The sequence below is a fragment of the Haliotis asinina genome, chromosome 2, assembly GCF_037392515.1.
Source record: "Haliotis asinina isolate JCU_RB_2024 chromosome 2, JCU_Hal_asi_v2, whole genome shotgun sequence".
In the NCBI taxonomy this organism is placed as follows: Eukaryota; Metazoa; Mollusca; class Gastropoda; order Lepetellida; family Haliotidae; genus Haliotis; species Haliotis asinina.
Window position 1 is genome coordinate 10,841,999 of NC_090281.1, and position 10,778 is coordinate 10,852,776.

The following is a 10,778-nucleotide window of genomic DNA, read 5'->3' on the forward strand; positions in this document are numbered from 1 at the left end:
GAAAGAATTGGTTGCATGTTGAATAATATCAAACACATTTTCCCTGTCAAAATTTCTAATTGCAGATTTCATACGAACCGTCTGATGTATCGTCCTCCGATCCAGGAAACGGGTCGGCACAGCAGGTTCCACAACTGCAGCATGATAGGCCATGGTCCTTAAGAACAATGGGGGTAGACCCAGAGGTCACATGAAATATGACAATTTTTGTGAAGGCAACAAAATGTTAAAATAACCTTATTTATTCCTTTGAATACACAGAGTGCAGGCGCTAAAACGTCGGGGCGACGTAGGAAAAGCATCCTGCAGCTAGCGCCATGAGCCGGTGGATTGGCGCTTAATTAACGAGGCGCGGGGACACAGCACTTGGAGGAGTTTGTGCAGTCACCCCCAGACAAGCGTAAACAAACAGTGCAACTGACCGCGTGGACTAAATCCACTAAACTTAAATACAGTGCAAGTATCAAAACAATGGTAGGATACGTGAACTTGAGTCACAAATGTTGTTTTATTTAAAAAATATAATGAAAGTTAAAGACATTTTGAAATTTCAATGTAAACTGATCCAGGGGAAACGCGCCGAAGTTTCTGGTATCTCCTTACCACTTGAAAACACTTACTAGGGGTTAGCTGGCTCTTAAGACGTGTGTTATCGGGCAGAATGTGGTTGTGAGGGTGTGAGAATCTACGACGTTATTACCGGCGTGCGACACCATGGCCAACGTCCTTGGATACTGGGACAGACAAACTGCAAGTGGAAAATAAATCACTTTGAGGAACTTCCCGGGGCTTGGTTTGGTCGGAGTACAATGTGGTTGAGTGGATGGGTCCATTTCTTCAGTTTGGAAGTGGTTGCATGGTGCCTCCAGTGAAACGGACGCGCGAAAAGGTAGGCAAAGTGAGATTAAAAAAGGGAAATGATATGTGGAAAAGAGAGGGCTAAGTTAAGCGTTCTATTTTTTGAATTGTATTATGAGTGGTGAGCCATTCCCGGAGGTACTGCAATACCGGGTCAACCCGTGATGAGGGCGGAGCAAGCTCCGTGGCACCTCATCCCGTTGCAAAAATCAGTTTAATATCGATGTCTCCAATAGGACACGTATCAGATATTAAGCTGATAAGAACAGATACTTTTTTTTTCTTTTTGATAAAATTTAATGCATATAACAAATTTACAAGCTCGGCCTAAAAGTATATCACAAAAAAGAAGTTTTGCCCTGCAGCGCTAACAACTAAAGAACTAAAAGAGGAAATTGCCAAACCTGGCTACATGCAATACACATTCACACTATATACATCAAATGAAGATAGATCTAGATGAAACACACGTAAATGAAGCATACATAATATATATTAACAAACGAGAAATACAAACAAACATGCCATATTCTAACTGACAACCAATCAAACCATATATATATATAAAGAATCATCAACATGCACATACTATATACATCACACTATACAAACAATATACATGCACAACATCACTATGTAAAATGCTACACATGCCAAAACCTGGCTACATGCACAATACATATTTACAATATAAAGATCAAATGAAGTATGAACTGAATGAAGCGAGCATAAATGAAGCATTCGAAAAGGAAACAAGGGTAAATGAAGCGTACGTAAACCAATAAACTCAAATGAAGCGTACATAATATATAGATAGATTCACAAACTTTTATGCCACATTATGGCTACAAAGTGTCAGTCAGTTAGAGCAAAAGTATGTGCATATATTTATCTATTAAGTTAAATATGTAATTCTAATAAATGATCGGGATTGATTTTACCAAATACTGAAGTTGAAAGCCAGTACCAGGAAAAGACAGATAGCGGAAAGCAACAAAAGTCAACCTTGACACGTGTCCTAAGGAAACATAGAAAACGCAACATGATATCATTTCCATTTAATTTTCTGTGCTCAAATTTATTTGAATTCCGAATAAGCAAAATTGTATATTTTGCCAAAGTTAAAAGGTAAATGCATAATGATTTTTTATAAGAATTTGGAATTTTAGGAACCAAATTAAACCGAATGACTTCGTTAGATCTTTCCAATAAGCCAAAAGACAATTGATCTAACCACTGGAAAACGATATCCCACAAAACATCAACACACGAGCAATAGATGAAAAGATTGTCAGAAGTTTCTATTGCTATACGACAGAGTGGACAGTTAGGAGTGATAGACATTCCCCGAGTATAAAGTGTATACCCCAAGGGGAGAGAATCATAGATGAGACGATAATTGACCGATTTCGAAAGTGGATCCACGAAGGAATTGTGTAGATTAAGCCAAACCTGCTGAAAAGGAATACGTGGATACAACGTTTCAACTTTATTTTCCACAACAGTTTGTAATAAACAAGCATAGTACTGTTTTGATGTAAACCGAAACATATCTATCAAATAATTTGAATTGACAGCTTCAAACTGTCTTAAAGCCAATAAACACGTCTGATACAATAATGGCATCGTCTCAGAATGAGGAAATAATAGTGAAGCAAAAGTAGGACAATAGTGACGTAAAGACATTCCTAACCAATATTTTGCAAAAAATGTCCACTTAGTTGAAGAATTATGCAAAAGATTTTGAATGTGCTTTAAATAAAAAGAATATAATTTTGATTGGATGTGAACTACACCCAAACCCCCATCCAAAATAGGTTTATAGCACACAGACCTCCGAATAGGCTTAGCAGTGGACTGTCAAATAAAACGAAAAGTCTCCCTCTGAAAAAGGTCGACATAATGTTTTGAAAATATTGTTACAGCCCCTCGATACCAAAATTTAGACAAAGCCATGACATTGCACACAGTAGATTTGCCCAGGTGATAACACCTTAGACACACTGGCAACCGACCCGGGGCAGTGACTAGCATGGACATTCTGTCACCCAGTCTAACAATATATGGAATATCTTCAGCTTTTCCACTGTCAACTTGCAACTGGACAGTTCTCACACCAGTCTGAACAGGGGATCCCCCAATTAACATAGTTTCAGGAGTTATGCTCAGCACCTTCCCAAATCTCCTAAAGTAGGAATCCAGGAATTCATTGGATACTACACCATGAATCCAGTGTACTCTCAAATCCAGTACTTCCTTGTCGTAGGGAGAAAAGTCTATTTTAATGTCTCTATAAAATAAGCACCCATGGCGAGCCACCTCCTCGTGGTGGGTGCTGGGTAACGCTAAGTGCTCGCCAACCCCCCGTGTGGATCCGGGGGCATATTTGGTCCACCAATCCGTTGGCCGTGGGTTGCGTCCCTGTGTCGGTGGAGGAGGGGATCCTGGTGGTTGAGGGTAATGGGGGCCTCGAACGACGTTCCTGTTACTCAACACACCACTTTGGCCCTGACTTCACCTAGACGGGTGGTAGAACTGGCCCGGTTCTATCAATCGGCTGGTCACGCCATGCCCTGTGCATGGACAAACTTCCTCAGCAATTATTGTGCATGTTTGTACATTTGTGACAATGAGCGTTTGTTATTATCATACTCTATACTATAATAATTTGCCTAGAGTCCTATGCCAGAAGGCGGTGGCTCATGGGCCAATCTAGTGATGTTGACCTCCGAATGATGTATGTCTCTAATTTCTTGTCTAGGGCCGAACCAGTCTGGCATTGAATTGGTCGACAAATACAGCTATTCGTGTCATATTCGCTGGAGTATACTATCCCTGTATCCCTGGTGTCAGCATCTTGGATACCCGTTGCTAATAGACACCGTCCTTGTTGACACTCCATGGTGGGTGGGGAGCAGGGATGGTGAATGATTTTCCTTTCGCCATGACTTTCCAACAAGCTGGTTCAACTCGACATGACAAAAAACGACGTCTGGACGAACTAGATCGTCCATCCGACACAAATTCAACCACTGATTCCTGGGCTAATCGAAGCAACTGATTTTCTGCCTAACAAACTCAACCCATTTGCCGTGTCAAAAGCTATCTATGGGATCTGTGGGGAGGTGAAAAATGTCACCCGTCTCCGTAATGGTTCACTGTTAGTTGAGTGCGCACGGAGACAGCAATCTCTAAATCTTATGTCTGTTAAAACATTTGCCAATATAGAAGTTGCCGTGTCCGTGCACAAAACTCTTAATTCGTGCCGTGGTATCATACGTGACAGGGCACGCTCTCTGTATGATATGAGTGAAGAGGATATTGCAGCTGAGCTTGAAGATCAGGGGGTTACAGCAGTGAAACGTTTCACCATTAAAAAGGATGGAATTGTAACTAAAACAAATATATATCTTCTAACATTTGCCAGACCTTCTTTACCACAGTCAATTAAGGCAGGATATCTTAACATCGGGGTGGATGTGTATTGTCCCCAATCCACTCCGGTGTTATAAATGTCAACAGTTTGGTCATGGGACTTACTCATGTCGTAATCCTGCAGTATGTTATCGCTGTGGCGATCCTCATGATGGCACAGGTTGCGAGAATGATCTCAAGTGTGTTAACTGCAAAGAGACTCATGCTGCTTCTTCAAGGTCATGCCCTATATATCAAAGGGAATCGAAGATAATGAAAATAAAATGTGAAAAAAATCTCTCTTATTTTGAAGCCAAAAAACTTTTCACCACTCAGTCCTCAACCCCATCAAATATAACATATTCTGCTGCAGTTACCCGTTCTGTAGCAATGTCCTCAGCTGCATGTCAAACTGACTTGACCTGGGTCAAATCAGAAAAATCTGTGTTTTCATCTAACAAACCTGCTTCTGAACCGAAAGAATCTACTGCCCCAGTCACTCAAATAACGTCTGAGTCTCAGACAGAAATTCAGTCTGAGTCATCACAATTGACTGCTTCGCCACTAGCCACATCACAACCACCCACTATTCCAGTGAAAAAGCAGAAAGGTAAAAAATTACATATGACAGAAACACATGTTGTTCCTCTACAAAATACTTTTGGGCCTCTAGACATGGAGGTGACCCCATACTCACAGGACGAGCGGAGGTGCTTACCCCCGTCACGTTCTCGCGAAAGATCGCCCATTGAGCCACCATGACTCAGCTGGCCAATATAATTCAATGGAACTGCAGAGGGATTAAAAATAACTTTAACGAGTTACAGTTACTCGTACAAGATCATCAACCGTCGGCATTCTGTATCCAAGAGACATATCTTAAAGATACAGATAATTTTAAATTGAGACAGTATGATGCTTACCATTCTTTTTCTCCTCAGAGGGATCGTGCAACTGGAGGAGCTTCTATTTTAGTACATCACAACGTCATCCATAGCCCTGTCGCTCTAAATACACAATTGCAAACTGTAGCTGTTCGTATTACTTTGCACATGGCGCTGACATTGTGCAGTTTGTACATACCGCCCTCTTCAAATATTCACAAATCAGATCTTCAAAATTTATATGATCAACTCCCGAAGCCATGTTTAATCACGGGCGATCTTAACGGACACAACCCACTTTGGGGAAGTGTCAACACAAATAGGAAGGGTAAATCATCGAGGATTTCATATCTGATAATAACTTATGTATTTTCAATGACGATTCAGCTACTTACCTACATCCAGCTACGGGAACATATTCTTCCCTGGATATATCATTTGCCGACTCAAATTTGTGTAATGAATTCGAATGGGAGGTGCATGATGACCTGTGTGGGAGTGATCACTTCCCAACTATTCTTAAAGGCATTATCCCTGGGGATGATCCACCCTTATCCAGACGGAACTTCAAGAAGGCTGACTGGTCCTTATATAAAACACTTTGTATTGATCATTTAAAACCTGATGTTTTTGTAAACAGCGAAGATCCTATACAGCTGTTTTCAGATATAATCAATAACATTGCTGACCAAACTATCCCCAAGTCCTCTGCAATTCCACATGTTCGCAAACCATGGTTTACTAATGACTGTTAACAGGCCAGAAAGAGTAGGAGGAAAGCGGAAAAGTATTTTCGCCGCCACCCTACAGTACATAATTTAGATAGAGTAAAAATTTTAAATGCCAAGGCTCGACGCACTTTTAAACAGAGTAAACGCCTGTCTTTGAGGAACTATGTCTCCAAAATTAATTCCCGTACACCCATGTCTAAGGTGTGGAATATGATACAAAGAATTACGGGCAAAGGTTCCAGATCTACTGTTCATCATCTGAAGGATGGTGACCGGGTATTAACTGATAAATCTGATATTGCCAACAAGCTTGGTGAAACTCTCGCCAAACATTCTTCTTCGTCCAATTACGTACCTGAATTTAAACACTACCAGAAACAGCAGGAGAAGAAGAGAATAAATTTTACCTCAGACAATGGCGAAGACTATAATGAATTATTTTCATTACATGAGCTACACACTGCCCTTGAGCAAGCTCATGATACAGCGTCAGGAGCTGACTATATTCACTATCAGCTCCTGAAACATTTGCCCAAATCATGTTTGGAAACAATGCTCAATATTTTTGATTCAATATGGACTTAGGGAAAATTCCCGTCTTCTTGGCGTAATGCTATTGTAGATCCTATTCCAAAACCTGGCCGGGATCATACTGATCCGTCGAATTACAGACCAAGTTCTTAAACGAGTTGTGTCTGTAAAACCATGGAGCGTATGGTAAACAGTCGATTAACATGGTTTCTTGAAACTAACAACCTTATCACAAATATTCAGTGTGGTTTCAGGAAGAATCGTAGTACCATTGATCATTTGGTACGTTTAGAATCCTTTGTAAAAAATGCATTTATCAATAAGCAACATGCTGTACCGATCTTTTTTTGATCTCGAGAAAGCATACGATACCACCTGGAAGCATGGCATTTTAAAGGATTTACATGGTTTCGGTTTAAGGGGTCGTTTACCTCTGTTTATATCGCAATTTTTACAAGGCAGGCAATTTCAAGTCCGAGTAGGTTCTACCCTGTCTGATCATTACAATCAGCATCAGGGTGTTCCGCAAGGCAGCATTTTGTCTGTGACCTTATTTAGTATCAAGATCAACAGTTTATCCAAGGTTTTAAACGATTCAATAGATGGATCACTTTTCGTGGATGATTTTAATATTTCCTGTCGCGGTAAGAATATGCATACTATTGAACGGCAACTGCAATTATGTTTAAACAAAATAAATAAATGGTGTCTTGAGAATGGTTTTAAATTTTCTAAGACAAAAACTAATTGCTTCCATTTCTGCCGTAAGTATAAACCACATAAGGACCCAGAATTATTTTTAAATGGCACTCCTATCAAAGTCGTTAAGGAGGCCAAGTTCTTAGGTTTGATTTTCGACTCTCATTTAACTTTTCTTCCGCATATCAAATACTTGAAAACTAAATGCCTGAAGGCACTTGATCTATTGAAAGTTGTGTCAAATTCAAAATGGGGAGGGGATCAAGCTACTCTCCTGCACCTATACCGTGCACTTGTCCGTTCGAAGCTTGATTATGGCTCCATCATTTATGGTGGAGCCTGTAAAAGCAATCTAAAACTCCTTGATTCTATCCACCACCAAGGTCTGAGACTTTGTCTTTGGTCGTTCCGAACTTCTCCTATTGACAGTCTCTATGTCGAAGCCGATGAACCATCTCTTACACAGCGCCGTATCAAATTAGCTCTACAATATATTACAAAACTATACTCTAACGAATCCAACCCTGCTTTTAACTGTGTTTTCGATCCTCTTTATGAGCATTTATACATCAAAAAGTCTTCTCTTGTTCCACCTTTTGGGCACAGAATTAAACCATTCATTTCTGCTGCCGGCATTGAGCTGAAAAGTATAGCGCCTTCTCGTCTTCTCCTCCTTGGCAATTAGTGAGGCCACAAGTTGACCTCACATTAACAAAGTTTAAAAAATCAGACACAAACGAATTACAATATAAACAAGAGTTTATGCAATTAAAAAATAATTATAGTACATACAAATCCTTATTTACAGATGGTTCCAAGGATGGTTGCACAGTTGCTTGTGCCACTGTCATTGGATCCAGAACAATATCTTCTCGATTACCTGATAACAGCTCCATTTTCACTGCAGAAGCTAACGCAATATTAACGGCTCTTCAATATATTCAAAGACATCCTAATCATGTACAGTATATAATTTTTTCTGATTCTCTTTCTTGCCTTCAGGCTATTAAAAATTTGTCTTGTAAACATCCACTTTTAATTGACATAATTGAATTGTATAATGATCTTACAACTGGCAGTGCGACATCTTTTGTTGGTTACCCAGCCATGTCGGTATTTCTGGGAATGCAATGGCCGATCTTGCTGCTAAGGCTGCACTCAACAAATCTGTGACACCACGACTTATTCCATGCAGTGACTATAAAGCTAGCATTAGAACTTACATTCGTGATCTGATGCAAAAGAAGTGGGACACCCAAGTTGGAATAAATAAATTACATGCCATAAAACCTTATATTGGTTACACTCACTTGGGCTGTCAGTCCAGATTTGAAGAGGTCGCATTGGCCATACGCGTTACACCCACAGTTATTTACTAAAAGGTGATGATCCTCCGTTTTGTATCCCTTGTGATGAGAGAACCACGGTCAAGCATATCCTGCTTGACTGTTGAATTCTCCATCATAAGGGATAACTATATATTTCAATGTCAAAACAATGAAGGATCTTTTTAGCACAGTTAGTACTCATTTAATTCTTGGATTTTTAAAAGAAATTGATTTTCTTATTGAATTGTAATTGATATGTTCTGTAGATAGTTGTATTTTAATGATTGGTAGTTTAAATTAGTAACTTAGATTGTTAGTGGCTGTACCCTCAACGGGGGTTGAAGTATTGTAAAATTATTGTCCTCCTGAGAGGGTACGTAAGTCCAATACTCTCATAGTCAATTTAAATCTACTACTAGTTTTTAATCGTAGAATATTTGTTGTTTTTAAGTCATGGCTAAATTTCAGGATAATCGCCAATAGCTGAAGGGGTGGTGTAAATCCAGCTAGGTTTCATGCAGGTAGCAGAAGTAATGTAAGTCCCCATGGACCTTAGTATGGTGATCTACTTCAGTTGTTGGCGATCTATAGCCCCGGTTTTATGTTGTATTGTCTTCTTTAAATCCAATGTTTTAACTTTCAATGCTAGTTTTATGTTCTGTGATACTCTAGTGTTTTTACTGTCCTTCGCTGACAGGTTTTACTTTTTCTCTTTTCTCATCCTAACATTACTATAACTTATTTTGTTCTCGTCACGATATGGCTGCAATATTGCCGATGTGACGTTAAATGTTAACTCACTCACTCACTCACTCTATAAAATACTGAGCCCACTGAAAGCAGTAATCGCACTCTATTTTCGTTCTTAAACGTCACAAACCAAGTGCCATTCGCCTTTGGTTTCCATATTGAAAGAATTGGTTGCATGTTGAATAATATCAAACACATTTTCCCTGTCAAAATTTCTAATTGCAGATTTCATACGAACCGTCTGATGTATCGTCCTCCGATCCAGGAAACGGGTCGGCACAGCAGGTTCCACAACTGCAGCATGATAGGCCATGGTCCTTAAGAACAATGGGGGTAGACCCAGAGGTCACATGAAATATGACAATTTTTGTGAAGGCAACAAAATGTTAAAATAACCTTATTTATTCCTTTGAATACACAGAGTGCAGGCGCTAAAACGTCGGGGCGACGTAGGAAAAGCATCCTGCAGCTAGCGCCATGAGCCGGTGGATTGGCGCTTAATTAACGAGGCGCGGGGACACAGCACTTGGAGGAGTTTGTGCAGTCACCCCCAGACAAGCGTAAACAAACAGTGCAACTGACCGCGTGGACTAAATCCACTAAACTTAAATACAGTGCAAGTATCAAAACAATGGTAGGATACGTGAACTTTAGTCACAAATGTTGTTTTATTTAAAAAATATAATGAAAGTTAAAGACATTTTGAAATTTCAATGTAAACTGATCCAGGGGAAACGCGCCGAAGTTTCTGGTATCTCCTTACCACTTGAAAACACTTACTAGGGGTTAGCTGGCTCTTAAGACGTGTGTTATCGGGCAGAATGTGGTTGTGAGGGTGTGAGAATCTACGACGTTATTACCGGCGTGCGACACCATGGCCAACGTCCTTGGATACTGGGACAGACAAACTGCAAGTGGAAAATAAATCACTTTGAGGAACTTCCCGGGGCTTGGTTTGGTCGGAGTACAATGTGGTTGAGTGGATGGGTCCATTTCTTCAGTTTGGAAGTGGTTGCATGGTGCCTCCAGTGAAACGGACGCGCGAAAAGGTAGGCAAAGTGAGATTAAAAAAGGGAAATGATATGTGGAAAAGAGAGGGCTAAGTTAAGCGTTCTATTTTTTGAATTGTATTATGAGTGGTGAGCCATTCCCGGAGGTACTGCAATACCGGGTCAACCCGTGATGAGGGCGGAGCAAGCTCCGTGGCACCTCATCCCGTTGCAAAAATCAGTTTAATATCGATGTCTCCAATAGGACACGTATCAGATATTAAGCTGATAAGAACAGATACTTTTTTTTTCTTTTTGATAAAATTTAATGCATATAACAAATTTACAAGCTCGGCCTAAAAGTATATCACAAAAAAAGAAGTTTTGCCCTGCAGCGCTAACAACTAAAGAACTAAAAGAGGAAATTGCCAAACCTGGCTACATGCAATACACATTCACACTATATACATCAAATGAAGATAGATCTAGATGAAACACACGTAAATGAAGCATACATAATATATATTAACAAACGAGAAATACAAACAAACATGCCATATTCTAACTGACAACCAATCAAACCATATATATATA

The 10,778-nt window shown here is 39.9% G+C and overlaps 2 non-coding genes across 2 annotated transcripts; both read right to left on the reverse strand.

Annotated features, from left to right (window-relative positions):
• Positions 1-974: 974 nt before the first annotated feature.
• Positions 975-1,158, reverse strand: LOC137274907 (U2 spliceosomal RNA). The gene has a single exon (XR_010956259.1). It is a non-coding gene; the product is annotated as a U2 spliceosomal RNA (small nuclear RNA).
• Positions 1,159-10,329: 9,171 nt separating this feature from the next.
• LOC137274908 (U2 spliceosomal RNA) lies at positions 10,330-10,513 on the reverse strand. The gene has a single exon (XR_010956260.1). It is a non-coding gene; the product is annotated as a U2 spliceosomal RNA (small nuclear RNA).
• Between the last annotated feature and the right edge of the window lie 265 nt (positions 10,514-10,778).